The following is an 18,590-nucleotide window of genomic DNA, read 5'->3' as shown; positions in this document are numbered from 1 at the left end:
GAAGGATTTGCGAGCGAACGACAGAAAAGTGGTAAAATATCCGGGGTTTTGCGAGATTTTCGAATCGATGAAATTCTAAAAAATCAAACCTTTGTCGAGGAAATCATTATTTTCACGGCATGTGATCGAAGGTCGACGACTTGATGAAATATGTCTCGAAATTGAGAAACAAGGAAATAAACTGACATATCCTGTGTGTGTTGTAACATTAGTTGTAATCAGCCATCAGGCTAGCTGTCATCTTCGCGCCAAGCACGGTATCGGGCGCCCTTCTTTATTGACCGCGGGTCAACAATACTACGATTCTCAAGGGGCAAAGTCTCTTCTGCGATATTGACTTTTTGATGAGACTATCATCATTTGATAGTACGTCAACAATAATTAGACACGTGTCCCGGATTTTTTGTAAGTGGTTCCTTGTAAGAACTATGAACGCTTGCAAATCACGTTAGCCACAATTGCCAAACGTCTATCAATTTGCTGGCGACCACGCTGGTGTTGGTTTAAATCTTTTTTTATCTATTTGATCATTTTGAAATTTATTCCCAGGTTACTTGATACATTTATCATTTATAAAGAAAATTCAATATTCGCCAGTTTTGTAATTTTGGAATAATTATCAACGTGGAAAATTCTGTAATATCCAAAAATATGGACAAGGAAGGCGATATAGAAGTATCAGTAGTAGTTGGGAAAGGTAAGATTTCGGTGGAATTCATCCACAATTTAAACTGATCTTTACTTAAATTTAACTAAATTTTTAATTTAAATAAATTGTATGTACCTTTTGAAATGATCTAAATTATATTCAATGTTTCAATTTAGTTAAAAAAAATTATTTTTAAAATTGCACTACGATAGATCTTAAAGTCCGAACGGAATTTTTTAAACTTATTTACTTAGTATCTCGAAAATGTCTATTTAAAAAATAAATAAGCAAGAAATTCATTTAGTTTAACTAAACTTTATTTAATTTTAAAATTCGCCTAAATTTTTATTAAATTTTAAATTCGAATAAATTTTATTCAGATTTGGAATTTAACTAAATTTTATTTAATTTTTTAATTTATTTCAATTTCATTTAAATTTTAAGTTTTGTTTTAAAAAATAATTGTTAAAATTTCACTAAAATACTAAAGCACAGAAGGAATTTTTTAAAATTTATTTATTATCTCGAAAATTTTTCTTTTCAAAGCAACCGTAAGAGAGATTAATTTAAAAATAATAATAAATAGAATATTTTTAGGACCTCTTTAATTTCAATATAATTGTGTAATTCCGTTTTCACAACATTTTTGGCGTACATGGCCAGCTGACCGATTCAGCTAGAGCAAAGATTGCTATAGTGATGGCGAAGGCGAACGCGAGAAACAGAAAATCACCACGTTCGGTTTGAAATTCAACAACCATGCCGTATCTAGGACCTAATATCTATGTTAACATAGAGTATTTTTAGTTTTAATTTAGTATTTTTCGTTATAACTAATGATTTTATACGAGTATGAATATTTACATTAAGTAATATTCCTGTTAAGCATGGAATTCGTTTCAATTTACATTATCAATGGTCACTGCTGATGTAAAATGCAATTGGAGTTTTTATTGAGATTTTGAGGTTAGGAGCAGTCACTGGCTAGAGCGATCTGTTCGCAGAATTGACAAACTCAAGTGATATCTCTAAAAAGTTTTAAGATCACATTCTCCTTTCCCACTTGAATGTAAATAAGTGTTATTTTTACAAAAATCTATAAAAAATTATATATTTCTATGAGAAATTACGAAAATGTACGACTCAAAAAACTACGAAAATTTTTCTTAATGCGAAAAAGTTACAAAATACCAATTTGGAATGTTTTTACTCTATCCTAACTCTATTCATTTTCTAAGAAAAAGGACAAATTTACAGCAAAATATAGTAAGAGAAATCTTAAATTTTCGTACAGCAGTGACCTTTGATAATGTAAATTGAAACGCATGCCATACTTCACAGGAATATTATAATCTAAATCACTTTCAGATTGTGTACCGAAAAGTGTCTTGGATATGCTTCCAATAAAATTAAAAGCTCCCCCTTTATACCGATTCTTTCCTCATAACTGATTGAGCAACAATCTTCGAATATTCAATCTTTTAAATCGGGATTTTAAGGTTTCCAGTTCAAATTGTTCTAAACATTGATTACATCGTTCGGAGACGGATCTATACAAGAGAGTAAGTTGTTCCTTTCTTTTGTCAATGCGGTGTGTATCGACGGACGAAATGAGTCTTCATGTAGTGTGATAGATTTTTGCTGTACCAAGGTCCTCGGCGAATATAGTGGATCCATCGAGTGAAGTGAGGGTCACGTTAGCAGATGTGATCGAGCGAAATGATAGCAGTATCCAAGTGAAATTTATTCTGAAAAAGAAACATAAAATGAACCGATGAAGCTATTGGTAGAAGGGCTTCAACCTATCAGCGTGTACAGTGTAATGCTGATTACTGTATAAAATTTCATAATCAGAGGAACGGACGCGTTTGCATATGGTGTAAGGTCCGAGCCATTCACTTTCTAATTTTTTTTCTTTTGCTATCATTATTCAGTAGTACTAAATCTTCTGGTTCGAAAAGAGAATTACTTATGATTATTTTTGCATCTTGCTGCCTTTTTAATCGTTTCTGCGTTTTTGGAATGACAGTCCTTTCCTTTTCCAAATATTCTTCATGTCGCTTTTGCCAAATGTCTAACTATTCTTGATGGGTTAATGACGTAGTTATTGCTAAGGCTGAAGGTAAATTCGCTTTTCTTCCACATGTCATTTCAAACTGCGTTAAAATGATCTAGTAGATTTGTTAATATGCTTTCGCTCGTCGTTTCCCACAGTGCTATAAGAATGATGTATTTTGTGAGCACATCTTGGATGGATAGAATATATTTGTTCCCGCTCGTTGTTTCCGGTAATGGACCAACTATGTCCATCGCGATCTTCTCATTCGGCTGCGTCGGCATTTCCGGAATGACTGCTTCAACTTTTGGGTGAATTTGGGTTAGTTTTTCACTTTGGCATGCTTGACATTTTTTAACGAATTCGATTACGTCTTTCTCCATATTTTCTCATGATGTTTGTTCGCGTAGTCTCTTGATTGTTTTATTTTCTCCAAAGTGGCCAGTGGCAACGTTTTCGTATGATTCCCTCAACAGGTTTTGTTTCTCTTCTTCACTGAATTTTTTATCAGGTCGTTCGCACAGGAAAAATTTACATTCTGTGAATTTTGTTTGTAATAGAAAATTCGAAATATCTCCGATGCGTACACATTCCGTGATTTTTATTAAGGGATCCTCCATATGAAATTCAAGAATGTTCCAGGTTTTGTTTCTGGTGAAATCTTTAATTTTGATGTAGGGGAGTTTGGCCCATTTTCCTTCGTCATAGTCGGGTAATTGGATTCTTAGCCAAGAGAAAATGTTTTGCTTGATAATTTTAATCCAATTCTTTCCGTTGGCGACAGGTTTTATTTTTAATTTACTAGGCAGGCGGTTCCTTTTGCAGTTCACATAATCGTTTTGAATTTCCTTTTCATCCGTCGGTTCATAATTTCGCAATCTTTCAGAAATTGGTTCATTATCTTCGCCTGATAATGATGGTGTATCAATCTCATCAACTTCTTGAGATTCACCAACTTGGTTGATGTTGGCATTCTCTTCCGATTGTTCTGAGAGATTTTGATCTTCGATGGGGTGCATTCTCGAAATCGCGTCAGCTGCCGTATTTTCCTTCCCTTTTTTATACATGACCTTGTATGTGTATGCTTCCATCTGAAATCTTCACCTCATTAACCTGATGAAGGGTCCTTTACGTTAAAAAGCCATGTCAAAACTTGATAGTCCGTTTGTATTACGAACTGACGTCCGAGAAGATATTGCGAAGCCGCTTAACTGCCCAGACAATTGCTAATTTTTCTTTTTTCGGTAGTGGTGAAATTTAGCTCAGGTTCATTTAGAGTTCTTGAGATGTACCAAACTGGACGTCCCTGTTGCGATAAAATTGTCCCCAGTCCAATATTACTTGCGTCGGTGGTCAAAGTAAATGTGTCCTTGAAGTCCGGATATCTTAATACCGGTGCGGAGGAAAGAGCATCTTTCAACATTTTAAAACTTGTTTCGCAAGATGGCGTCCAGTTAAAGGGACGATTTTTCTTTGTCAGTGCTGTTAAAGGTTTAGCTATCGTAGATAAGTTTTTTAAAATAAATTTTTAGTAATATCCAACTAGTCCCAAGAAAGACATAACTTCTTTTTGTTTCCCGGGTCTTTTGAAATTTTGCACGGCAGATAATTTATATGGGTTTGGTTTCACACCATTTTCTGTCACCACATGTCCCAGATATTCTAATTCCGGTCGAAGAAACTCACACTTGTCTAGTTGAAGTTTAAGTCCAGTAGCCCGTAAACGTTCAAATAAAATAACCGGATGTTCATTGTGTTCTTCGAGTGTGTTATCAAAGACAACAATGTCGTCCAGATAATCAAAGCATATTTTTCCTAACAGTCCTCTTAATTCTGTGCCCATCATTCTTTGAAATGATTCTGGAGCATTTTTAAGTATATTTTTTCGAGTTTTCGTCCATGGGAATTTGATGAAATCCTGAGCCCAAATCAAAGGCTGAAAAGAATTTTGCTTTTCCAAGGTGGTCTAGAATTTCGTCGATTAGAGGAAGTGGGTACACATCTTGATCTGTTTTTTTATTTAAGTTGCTGAAATCGATTACAAGCCTCCATTAAGGTTTTCCCGACGCGTCGCGATTTTTCGGAATTACCCAAAGGGGTGAATTACATGGTGAGTCTGAGGCTTCTATTCTTCTCTTCGTCAACATTTCATTTATCTGATTTGAGATTTCTTCTTTATGGCATTCCGGATATCGTGGTTGACGTACATTAATATTTGCTTCGTCTTTCAGGTTGATTTTATGTGACGCGAGACTTGTGCAGGGTAGGGGATCTCTTTGCAGTGAGAAAATGTCGTGATAAGAGATGGCTATCTTTTGAATCTGTATTCTGTGTTCATCTCCTATGTGTTCAAACCTCAAATTTCCATTTAACAATTTTAATCTAGCATTTAATTCATTCTTCGTAATGTAAGTTACACGCTCCAATCGTTCTTGGGCGACATTGATATACTTGTACTTTATCTCTTCATCACTTAATCTCAAGTCTGATTCGGTTTCGCTACTAACGGGAATCATAATCTGTGAGTCAACAATACGGTAAATGAAATTTGGAATGTAGGGATTATCTTCTATGCGAATGTGCCCCTGATTTTTGTTTGTTTTCACGCTTATCATTTTTATGTTGTTTTTGTAGATAAGGATACCGCCGTACTCCAATGGATAGACATTATCTTCGAACTAGAGGGAGCTGTTTCACAAGTTGAACTGATAAGAGTACAGAAATGGTGTTTCGATGATGCCTTCCTCGGGCATGCGAAAATTTTCTGGTACAATTACAAAGATATGTTCTTTCCCTTGAAACTTAAACTTGGTGATGTGCTTTGTCCGGTGCTTATCATTTCCCATTAAAAACTCTCTCTTCATTGAAATTCTCTGGTGATGTTTGTTAATACAATTTTCTTTTATTAGCTTTATCGATGTGCCACTATCAAAAATAATAGTTTTTACATGTTTGGTTGCTCCGTGCAATTGTCTTCTGATAGAATATAATCATCCAGATATTGCTGATACTCCGTCTTCGATTCCATTTCCTTTTCTTTGATATCTTCTTCTTCCGTTTCTTCTTGGAGATAATTCACACGATTCGGAGGTCGAGTTGCCGAGGCTTTCGTGTGAAAATTTTTCTGTTCATGTGTTAAGGGATTTTCCGACTGAACAGCATACAAAAGTTCGTGCATTCTTTGGTTGAATCGTGCATTGAAATTCTGGACACTTTCCCCAGCTCCTTGAATTACGTGCGAGAGTTTTGTGCGATGAGTTTCTAGTGATCCGGTAGTTCCAAAATTAGTTCTAAGAGCTTTGAGAAGATCATCATAACCCTGAATTGATAAGAAACAAATAGATTTTTCCGCTTCTCCTTCGATTTTTTCTGCGATGATCCAGTCTAATAAAACACCTGGATTCGATCACTGTGATTTAATTCTTACTATAAGAGCGATGAAAGGTTTCACTCCCATATCGTCTTGTCCGTTGAATTTTTTTTATTAATTTGACTGCGTCTCTCGCAGGGGTAGTTTCTCTTGTAGGGCTAACTTCAGTAGGAGTTGTTACTCTTTCGTTCGACAATCTTTGCAGAATCCTAGGATCAATTGGTTCAGATTCTACATGTAAGGCGGCAACGTTACCTGCTCAAGATTTATCATCGTTTCCCCTTTCGCTTTCGTCCGAAGTAACCAAATCCAAATTCTTTGCTGAAGAGCGAATTTCTTCTTTACTAGTATTTATCGCGATTTCCATGTTAGACATCCGGTCTGATAATTTTTGTAGCATGCCGATTATATCTGCATTTGTAACTACTAGGGGGGTATTTTCCGTCTGTGAAGATGGATTTTTCTTAATTCCGTCTGCCATGGCTTCTTTCTTCTTATTATTGTGTATTAGAAGTGTACCTAATTTTGAGTTTCCTACTTATGTTAACGGATGTCGAGTGGTATGTCGCGCCGCGTTATCTATCCTCTATATCGTTCATTACAATGGAATACTCACGCACGCGTATAGTCCGTGGCGAAGTCAACTCTCTAGCCAGTGTATATTTTCTAATTTAAATTCACTATTTGAAACGAAAGTGCTACAACTTTCGCCAAATATTATGAATGAATCAATGAACGTTTTTTAACGAAAGGTCTAGTGTCGCGTAGTCGACTAGCCTTATGAGGTTTTAGAGAATCGTTACTGAACACTCCTTTTTCTTAGAACAGATTTTTTCCCTCTTCTTTTTACTTGCGATTTTCCCGTGAAGATTGTTGTTGGCTTCTTCAGTGGATCTACTCGTTCTAGTCAGCCGTGAATTTTAGAGTCCGCAAATTCTGCAATTCCAACGGTGCCAACTTGGTTGGGTGACGTCTCGCCTTTTAATCTAATTTTCTAGACAAGGAATCACTGTGAGCCTACTTAGTTCAGCCCAGTACGTGTTTTCCTGATTTTAATTCCTTTAAAAAAAAGGTTCTTAGTTATACTTTTTTGAGAATGACGTATCAATCAAAAGTATCCTGGCATGGATCGCCAATTTGTGTGACGGTCTGTATAAAAAGTCACTTTAATTTAATTTTGTCCTGAAACAGATTCATAGACCTGGTCGGAGAGTTTATTAAATGAAACAAAAGTTGCAGCCGTAGCTGTCAGACAAGGAATAAATCTGGAGCTGAGGCCCTGCTGCGACGGTCCCACGATGAAAGCTTACACTCTACTGCCCTTATCATATAGAAAGGGAGGGGATGATATCTATCTACTCTTCGCCTGCGAAACTGCTCTCTTTTAGAAGAATGCGCTTATAGAGCTAAAAATTGTTGACCTATTCTTTCTAGCTTCACACTATATCTCTAAGAGCATACGGGTCAAAGTTTTCGAATTTTTCAATTTTATGATATATTAGCCTTTGAGGTCTCCCAACAATTTTGCCAAATATTCACTCTGCATTCCGGAAAAACAAAAACAGTTTTAAAAAATCTGCGACAACACATGCAAACTATAGGTATATACGGACACTGTTATTCCTTGGAGGTAGGGGAGTTACATGAATTTTCAACGAAATTATTTAATTTTAAAGTACAAAAGACAAATGATTTACAAAAAGTTGAATTTTTTAAGCGAAAAATATGAATTTTCAATCAAAGAGTGAAAATTTCAACCAAATAGTTCAATTTTTTAAGTTTTCAGTTTCAAAAATGTATTTTCTACGAAAGAGGTGAACCTACAAATAGAAAAAAATTAATTTAAACAAAGTAGTTGAACTTTTGATAAAAAAGAGGAGTTTTTACAAAATAGTTACATTTTGAACAAAATAATTAATTTTTCAACAAAATAATTGAGTTTTCATCCAAACGAGATGAATCACAAAATCGCCAATTTCTTTAATTTCTTTCAAATTCGGATCAAGATATAAATAAGACTATTATAATACAATTATAATATTATCATTAATAATATGTGTATACATTTATATACACATAATACTATTAATATTAATATCATTTATATTTTATACTTGAAGTAACGTAACCTCAAACTATACGCATATAAAGAGGCGCGCGAAGTATTCAAATCATGAGAATCGCCAGCATAGAAATCTGGAAATATTAAAATCCCAATCTCTTCATTTTATTTCAAAGCATTTACATCGTCTCCTACTATATTCACACGGACATAGACCTGTGATAGTATGGAACCACGTCTCGTTTCAGATCTGGGATCACTGGTAAGAGCGCAGTTCTATGGGTAAATATTAGCAGCGTAGCAGATTTGCGAAGTAGTTCAGCCATCTGGTCGGGAAAATAGGGCAAAGATGGTAATTTCTGGGGCAGTCATTTTTTCTCTTAAGTACTTCATTTGGGGTTGCATATTATGAATTCAGGTTCTGTGAACAGGATTTCGTCCCGGAACACGGCATTTTTTGGGGGGAAATGTGCAAAGTATCACATTCCATTGGATTCGTGCTTTCCTGTGCATTTGAAACCGATATGACAAATATTGTTCTTTAATTTTGTATTTTAGTTATGAAGTTTCTTTTGTTATATGATATCAGAAATAAGAGCTTCACTAGGACGAAGGGAAGAATCGTGTTCATCTCGTTAAGCAGTAGTAATTGTTTATTAAGTTGGGCCTAGTAGCTTGTGGTTAGCTTATGAGTTGTTTATGATGAGCAAATTAACGTATGGGAAAAAAGATAATGAAATAAACTTCCTACATTATTGATTCGCATCTTAATTAGATAGTTATTTTAAGTTTTGTAAAATTTCACTAGTGTTTTAATTAGAGTAAAATGATTTTGCACACATGTTTGAAGAGAGGCATTACTTCGCATGCGATCATTTATGTGAAATAAGTTCATTGATAATAAATTTGTATGAATATTCAAGTTCTGAATAGTAATTATTATATCTCCCCCTCCCCCATGAAAATGAACTATATGGAAACATTTAACATATTGTTTACTATTTTAAATTTAATGTCGTCCTGAAAATTTGGGGTAGTTCGAAAAGGGGATGGACTAGTCCTCCCAAAAATTCGAGATGACTAGCCAAGTCTAAGAAAAATGATTTACTACCCATCCCATTTTCGTGTAAGCATTTTCTTAATAAATAGCGCAAGGAAAGTTTCTTTACTCTGCTAATATGTATTCTGCATATCTCGAAACTAGCCTATCCCATGGCGCATTTAAGTTTAGTGAGGAGTAGAAATCATCCAATACGAACGCCGTTTCTTGCATAGATTGTTTTTTGTTTTCTCAAAATTGTGCGTTATTGGCAGCCTTCTAAATGTACAAATCCGTAAACCGCACAATGTACGGTCACGTTATAGGCATATAATAAAGTGTATTGATTATCATTTACAAGAATTCAGAATATTCTAGAAATGTCAGAAATTTAGAATATTTCAAGAATTGAGGGAATTCCGAATATCCCCTGAATTCCTGGAATTTAGCGATGTTAAATATTTTAAGTTCTTCAGACATTCAGAGAATTTCAGGGATTTTCGATCATTTGGGCAATTCAAGAAATTCAGAGAATTTAAAGAATTTCAGAAATTTAAAACTTTAAAAGAATTCAAGACATCCAGAATATGCAAGGATTTAAGGGAATTCAGAAAAATCAAGGGTTTCTGAACATTCAAAGAATTGAAAGATTTTCACGAAATTAGAGAATTTATGGAATTCAGAATATTCAGACAATGAAAGAAATCAAGGAAATTCAAGAAAATCGGAAAATTCGGCATATTCAAGAAATTCAGAAAATTAAAGAATTAGGAAATTCAGATATTTTCAGGGATTCCAGAACATTTAGAGAATGTAGAGCATTCTCGAAATTCAGAATAATATAGGAATTGATAGAAATTTAGGGATATCAGAGTATTATAGGAATGCAATACATGCATGAAATTGAAGTAATTGAAAGAGTTCAGAGAATGCATGTAATAATGAAAACTCTATGAATGTCAAGAGTTCAGGCGATATAAAAAATTTAAGAAATTCAGAATATTTATGAAATTCAGGCAAATCAATTTTAATTGTTTGTATTGCCCGAATTATGAAACTCTTTAAATTAATTCAATTAAATAAACTGATATAATTGCACTAATGCTCTGAATCCCCCAAATTCCTTTAAAATTGTGAATTTCGTATTTAAAGAATTTCAGGAATTCAGAATATTGAAAGGACTTTAGGGTATTTAGGATACAATGGTAAAAAGCTACGGGGAATTTCAGGGAAGTCAAAGAATGCAAAGGTTTTTAAGAATTCAAGGAATCCAGAATATTCACGGAATTGGAAAATTTCAGGGAATTAAACGAATTTTACGGATTTCGCTGCATTAAGAAATTCCAGGAATTCAGATCATTTCCGTAATTTTATAGGAATAAGGGAATTTAAGAAATTTAACTCGGAATTTAGAACCACGTGAAAAGATTTCCCGAAAAATACTCCACGGAAATTCCAGTTGGGAATCCGGTTGAGTTCCCATAGAAATTCCACTAACCCTTCGTTATCAGTACCTCTACTCCTGATCGATTTCGAAAGTCTCGACGATAGATCCAACACAATTAGTTTGCACCCGGTGTAAAAATTGGATATTCCTCAAGGAATTTGAGTTCCAAATCAAGATTTACTACACATAACCCACTTTTCTCAGGGCTTTTTATTATACAACAATTTCACACATTTGGACAAATATTTTAACCACCAATTTCCTTTTTCACTTGTCCAACACTCTTCAAATATTCGAAAACATTACGAGCGCAGCCGCTAAACTATTCTCATATTCTTGCGTCGTTGTGGCTCTTTCTGTAAGTGGCAACTCAAGCAAGCAATACTCCAATTCACTGAAGAAATTGTGGGCAAGCAGCTCTCTTCTTAAGGTGTATTTCAACGCCTGCCGTATGCAAATGGAAAACCTATCTTCCTCTCATTCTACAATGTGACGATTCCACGAAGTTATCGCACTCTAGATTCATCTCTGTTTTTCCATTGGTTAGAACATCTAGAGTGAGATAAATGTATGGCATCGCCACATGCACAAGTGAGAGGAAGATACATTTTACATCTGCATACATCAGGCGTGTAAATACACCATTAGATAGGAACGCAACGTCACCACCGCGGTTGGTGCAGCGGCGGTACCACATTTGTGTGAGCAATAGCGCCAAACGTGCGAGCAGATCTTTTCCCGCCTGTTGGTAACATTGCACTCCCACAAAAGAGATAGCAATTGCCCCACGTGTCCAGAGATAGATCTTTGCGGACAAATTAAACTGCAGGTCACAGTTAAGTTTTGTGATCTTCTAAACAACCAAGTACATCAGTAATCAATTAAGTTAATGCATAGATAAAATTAAAATTAAAATAAAGTGTTTAAGAGACATTTTATGGCCATAGACAAGTGTTATAAACTAATAGACATCTATCGAATTTTTACAACATAAAATATTTTTTCGTAAGAAAAAAAATTTAATACTTGAGACAATTTTATTGAAAGTAAAAAAAAAATTAAACATAAAATATCATGTTTTTTATTAACAAATTACAAAAATAATTTTTGTTAGTCGTATCTTTTTACGGATGAAAGCAATTTTTTTACACCTTGCTGGGAATGACTTTGATTTTTTCAGCCCGTAAGTTTTATTCTAAATCAAAAATTTAATTTTTTATAACATATTGTGTAAACAATTGTGTTATATTCGTGTATTCTTACAGAAAAAAATTATTATTTTTTTTTTAATATTCTACGAATGACTATGATGTTACCTGCCTATTCCATAAACTAGTTTCACACTAAATAAACAACTTCAATTTTTATTAACAAGTTGTATAAACAATTGCATGATAGTTGGGTGAAAAAATGACTTTTTTAATAACAACTGTTGCGACTGATTTTATGTTGAAAATTATGTCAATGATTCAATTTGTTATTATTCAATGAAACACGTATGTGACGTGCGCCGAGGAAAGGGGACTTACTCTGAAAAGTGAGATTTTTCCGGGCGAGCGGTTGAAGTCGACCCGATAGACCGGGGTGAGGGATTGGAGGTGTTTCACGGAATCTCGAGTCATATCCTGATTTCTCGGGCACCTAACAACTAAATTATTAGCAATAATAAAGCTTGTATATTTTCCCCAATGGTATCATTTAAAAAAGCAGCTCAACAACTATTGAAATGTGCAAAAACCTTGATTTATATTTTTTAGAGTGAGCCATTTTCGGTGGAATGAGATCAGAAAGTACGGTGTCCAGCGACTCTAAAAACCCGAAATTCTTCTTTGATTTTTTTAAATCATGAAAACCTGGAAATATTCTTGAATTTTCCACGACAACGTTGAATTTTATTTTTTTTCTATTACAACAGTTTCTTTATATTAAAATGTGAAGATTAATTTAAATCTGTCAGTCTATTATGAAAAAACATCTCTTTTTCAAAGAAGCCTTGCTACTAAAAAGTTTGTTATTAATCAAGATATAATTTATCTTTTTTCATGACAGAATGAACAAAGAGATTTCAAGGCTCTTGTCGTAGACTTTTCTAATTATTTTATAGATTGCAATAAACAGGCTTTAATATAATATAGTTAAAGTTGAAGTTAGTAAATATTTAAAGTATACATTTTTTGTGATATTCAACTTACAATTTTAAAAAATTATTACTTGCAAATTTTGATGTTAATTCATTTTCAGAATTATAATAAGCCATGTCCATACAAATGATATTTCGAGATATTTTTAGATTAAAAATATTTTTAAAATATTTCTAAAGATTGAAAAAGATTTCAAAATATTTTGAAAAGTGTTGAATATTTAAAAGAATTCTGAAAATTTAACGAAGATTTCATGGATCTCAAAGAATTTAAAAATATGTAAATATATTTATAAATAATAATATTAAAATCATTTCAATTATCTGAAACGATTTCAAATTTTGTTAGAAGTTTTTAAAAGATTTCAACAATATTTTTAAATTTTTCAAAAGATTTCGCAAATATTTAAGAGAATTCAGAAGGATTTCGAAAGATTTTAACACAATTTTTGTATATCAGGTTTCAAAGATTTTAAACGATTTCACATTTTTTTAGAATATTTCAAATTATTCCAAAGGAATCTTTAAGATTCAAGTGATTTTAGACGAATACCAAAGATTTCAAAAATATTTCAAAGAATTCATGAGTATTTCTAAGGATTTCAAAGATTTTAGAAAGGTTACAGTACACCAGATTTCAAAGGTTAAAGAATATTTCAAAGATTTTACACGATTAAAATTTTTTGTAAGATTTTTTAATAATTCACAAAGGTTTCAAATATTCGAGTGAAGATAAACAATTTTTCTGAAAGATTTCAAAAGATTTCAGAAATATTTCATATAAATACCATGTGACGAGAGGGTCACGTGACCAAACCTGGTCCTTAACTTTTCTTTCCAAACTTACGTCTATACGAAATGAGGGATCGCTCTGAAAGTTTGGGAATTGAAAGAGGAGATAATAAAGTCTTTGTCTCCGCTTTGTTCTGGCAGAAATTTTGGAGAAAAAAAAATTTCTAAGAAAATACAACTGGAAGTTAGATCGGTACTTTTCTTCCCAACTTACGTCCAGGCGGAATGTTATATCGTGTTAAAAATTTGTCACGCTGAAATGAAGGCATGCAGGAACGTGTCTCTGTTCCGCAATAATTAGAATTGTGAATACAGTTTTTTTTAATTACTATTTTGAAGAAATACCGACCCTGCTGTAAAACCCTGCAAGCAAATTTCAATGTTGTCAATGGGGTGGTTATGAGGCTTATATTTATCAAAGTGGGGCAAACAAAACAAAAATCGCTCACGATCATTATGCACAAATAACGCAAAAACTGTTGTTTGGACTTGAAAGACAAATAAACAAATTTGGTCTGACACAGGTACGTATCAGCTGTGTCAAAGCAGCACTATCCAGAGATGCCAGATCGTGGATGAAATTTACCCCCACCATACCTACCGTTTGAGATTCAAAATACAATAAAGGGTATAAGATGATAAAAAAGGAAGGAGTACCAAAGTATTTAGAAAAGGGATGGGGAGAGAGAAGGTGGACAAGAATAGCAAGATTTACTATGCAGTCTGATAAGTCCCTGAAAAATGAAACACGGAGACGTTTTTTTGGCCGAAGTCGGTTTTATTTTTCAACATACTCTCCTTTTAGGTCGATACAGCGAGTCCAACGATTTTCTAACTTTTTGATACCGTCCGAAAAGTACTCGATCGGAAGGTCTCCAAAATACGCCATGTGCATTACAAAATACGGAGGCCATAACCTTTCCGACGCATTGTCGCGTTTTTGGACGCTTCGGAGCACTTTGGCCCGGTGGAACCCACTATTTTGCCTGTTGCGTTGACTCAGGAGTGTAGTAGTGGATCCAGGTTTCATCCATGGTTATGAATCTGCGCAAAAACTCGGTCGGCTTACGCGAAAATAATGCCAAATTCTGCTGGGAAGTTGTCACAGGAATTCGTTTTTGGTCCACTGTGAGCAAACGCGGCACCCATTGCGCGCAGAGCTTCTTCATGCTCAAAACTGAATGCACGATATTGCCCACATGTTCCAATGATATGCCTACAGCATTATCTACCTCTCTCAGTTTCACTTTGGGATCATTCAACATCATATCATGGATTTTTCGACATTTTCTGGTGTAGTGACCTCTTTTGGGCGCCCAGATCGTTCAGCATCAACTGTGCTCGTACGGCCACAACGAAACTCGGTAAACCACTTATGAATCGTTCCAATCGACGGTGCAGAGTCCGGGTAATACTTATCCAGCTTGGCCTTGGTCTCTGATATCGTTTTCTTGCGAAGATAGTAGTGTTTGGTAAAAACTCGAAACTCAGATTTTTCCATATTAAAAAAAACTCGGAGGTTAGTCGCTTCTCAGTGCTGTAGCTTGTAAATGCGTAAACATAAATGGCTGAAGTTTTGACAGGCGTCATTTGAAGGATCAAGCTCGACGAAAATGGTTCACATCAGTGAATACTAATGCCATCTCTTAAAATTTTCAGGTACTTATCAGACTGCCCAGTAGATTAGGAAAAGAGGTAAGGGAGGGAATGTATTGGGAAAAAGAAGAGAACAGAAAGTGTAGAATATGTGATTGGGAGAAGGAAACATGGGAAAATGTATGGGAAGGATGTAGGAGAGGAATGGAAGATAAAGGAAGCGGGCAAGAGAATGTGGTTAAGATTTTCTAGGGGAGGATAGATTAGGAGAAGGATAGATGTAGGTGTTGGAGGTTGCTAGAGGAGAGAATGAGAGAGAATGAAAGAATGCATGTTAAAATAATAGAAAATTGGAGGTATAAAAAAAGTGAAAGAAAAAATAAAACGAAAGTCACTTAGATTAGAAGCGTAAAAACGTAAGTAATGTTTATGCAATAGTATAAGTACACTAAGTGCATTTGCGTTCTCATGTTCTCTTTCTCTCGCTTACACTCTCGCTTTCGTTCCCTCGATCACTCGTTTGCTAATAAGTCCTAAATTCAGTGGCGGATTTACTCCTAGAGAAAATGTAATGTTGAATTTAACCAATGATTTTTCAACTGTTTATATATGTATAATTAGGTAATAAAAAGCAACTACGTTGGGCTTTTGTTTTTACGAGTCACAACATGTGAACATCAAAAAATGAACATGATTCAGCGGGCACTAAGTAAACAGTGCACATGTAAGGAGCTTACATCTAATTTTTGAGTATAGAGTAAACGAGAATTTCCAGTATTTATTTATTATTATTATAAGTATTATATTAGAATTATTCATTTATCCTAGTAATGTGTCATTTTTTGTATATGAAAAAAGTCAGAAATCAGAAGTACATGAAATATCTGGCGCTACCTAAATTGCATTATCACAGGAAATAGAGATATGGAACTAGATATAAGACTGTATGTAAATAGTTGTAAATAATTGTGTATAATAAGGATAAGATTTAAAAAAAATATATGTAAGTGGTTGTAAGAAATGGAAGTCATCTAAACCCTTAGGAAGCACTTTATGAATAAAGAAGAGGAAGAAGTACTTTGGAATTTTTAAAAATAAGCCTTTTAAAATTGTTTTAATTCTTTGAAATTCCTTTAAATTAGAAAAATAAGTTGAACATTCCTTGGCATTTTTTAAAACGTCCGCAAATATTTGAAATCCTTAAAAATCTTTTGAAATCGTTTGAAATTTTTTAAAGCTCTTGGAAATATCTTGAAAACTTTTAAATACCCTGAAGTATTTCAAATCCTTTAAAATCTCATATTAAATTTCTGTAATGAATTGAAAATTCCTTGGAATCTTTTAAAATTCTCTCAAATTTTTCAAATTCTTCAAAACCTTTTGAAATACGTAGAACTTTTTTTTAAGATTTCTAAAGCACTTTGGAATTTTTAAAAATAAGCCTTCTAACATTTTTTTTAATCTTTGAAATTCCTTTAAATTATAAAAATAAGTTGAACATTCCTTGACATCTTTTAAAACATCCTTAAATATTTAAAATCCTTAAAAATATTTTGAAATTTCTTGACATTTTTTAAATCTCTTGAAAATTAAAAAATACCCTGAAATATTTCAAATCCTTTAAAATCTCATATTACATTTCTGTAATAAATTGAAAATTTCTTAGAATCTTTTAAAATATTCTCAAAGTTTTCAAATTCTTCAAAATCTTTTGAAATACATAGAATTTTTTTTTTGAAGATTTCTAAAGTACGTTGAAATGTATGAAAATAGCCCTTCTAATATTTCAAAATATTTTTTAAGATTTTAAATATTTGAGGATGTTTTAAAAGATGTCAAGGAATTTTCAAAGGATTTTAATAATTTAGCATGAGATTTTAAAAGCTTTGAAATATTTCAGAGTATTTTTAAAATTTCATGAAATTTTTCATGAGCTTCAAAAAATTTCAAGTGATTTCAAAAGATATTTAAAGATTTTAAATATTCAAGGATGTTTTAAAAGATGTCAAGGAATTTTCAACTTATTTTTATAATTTAAAGGAATTTCAAAGAATTCTCAGAAATTTAGCAAGGTTATTTTAAAAAATTCCAAAGAATTTTAGAAATCTTTAAAAGATGTCAAGGTCTTTTAAAAGATTTTAACGGTTTCGAAATACTTGAGAGTATTTTCAAAGGTTTCAAGGAATTTTCAATTTATTACAGTAATTTAATATGAGATTTTAAAAGATTTCATATATATTACGATATTTTAACCGATTCCAAGGCATTTTCAATTGATTTTAATAATTTAGTATGAGATTCTAAAGGATTTGAAATATTTTAGAATATTTTTAAAATTGTAAGAAATTTTCAAGAGCTTTCAAAAACTTAAAGAGATTTTAAAAGATTTTAAATTGTTTAGGATATTCTAGAACACTCCAATAAATTTCCAATTAATTCCAATAATTTAAGGCGATTTTAAAGAATTTTAACTATTTTTCCATATTTTCTGGTTGAAAGTGGAACTACTTTGTTAAAAAATGAGTTTTGTTGTTGTTTTTGTTGATGATTCATCAATTTAGTTTTAAAAATATGTTTTCTGAAAATTGAACTATTTTGTAGAACTTTAACTACAAACTTAACTATTCTATGTTTCATTAAAAAATTATCTTTTTTAGTTAGATTTAACTTTTTGTTTAAAAATTTTATTATTATGTTGAAAATTTTTTTTTTAATGTTGTTAATTTATGTATTGTATTTAAAATTTAACTTTCTTTGCAGAAATCGAATTGTTTTAGTTTAAAGTTTAACTATTTCTATCAAAAGTTAGTCAATTATTCATTATTATTAATCTACTATTTTATAATTATAATATTAACATTAATAATATATAGTAGTAATAATATCTATATTAAATACACTTGAAAAACATAACCTCAAAAACGATGTATGTATGAAATTAAGAATCACGCGACACATCAAAATCGTCAATTTCTTCCATTTCTTTTAAATGGGGATCGAGATATGAATAAAAGACCACCGCAGTTTCCGAAGCTTTCAGATCGGCAATCATCGTGCAGCAGAAAACCTCAGAAACCCGAAATTCGAATCGTGCATTTTCGGCTTAGACAAGAACTTACAGTGGTAATCATGCACCTTCTGTTTTGCGGCTCCCAAACGGTAGGTATGGTGGAGGTAAATTTCATCCACGATCTGGAATCTCTGGAACTATCGCAGGGAATAGAAAAATAGAAGTCAAACTTCTGCTGTACAGCCTAAATGTGTCCGTCAATAATAATTATTTTCATGCAGAAATTTTTTTCTTTCACCAACTCTTTTCAAGGCCACGAACGATCCTTTAATATTTATTAACATTTCCCAAAAAAATTTCCGGGTTATTTAAACTTTAATTTTTCAATATGGCTCTACCGATAGAATTCTCAGAATTTTGTCAGGCGAA

At 32.9% G+C, this 18,590-nt stretch overlaps 1 protein-coding gene across 1 annotated transcript in view; it reads right to left on the bottom strand.

Moving 5' to 3' along the window:
- Positions 1-18,590, bottom strand: part of LOC117173090 (fatty acyl-CoA reductase wat-like) — a 45,057-nt gene that overhangs the window by 9,430 nt on the left and 17,037 nt on the right. The gene's annotated exons all lie outside the window — the stretch shown is intronic.

Source organism: Belonocnema kinseyi, chromosome 5 (genome assembly GCF_010883055.1).
Source record: "Belonocnema kinseyi isolate 2016_QV_RU_SX_M_011 chromosome 5, B_treatae_v1, whole genome shotgun sequence".
NCBI lineage: Eukaryota > Metazoa > Arthropoda > Insecta > Hymenoptera > Cynipidae > Belonocnema > Belonocnema kinseyi.
This window is presented reverse-complemented; position numbering and strand designations above follow the sequence as displayed.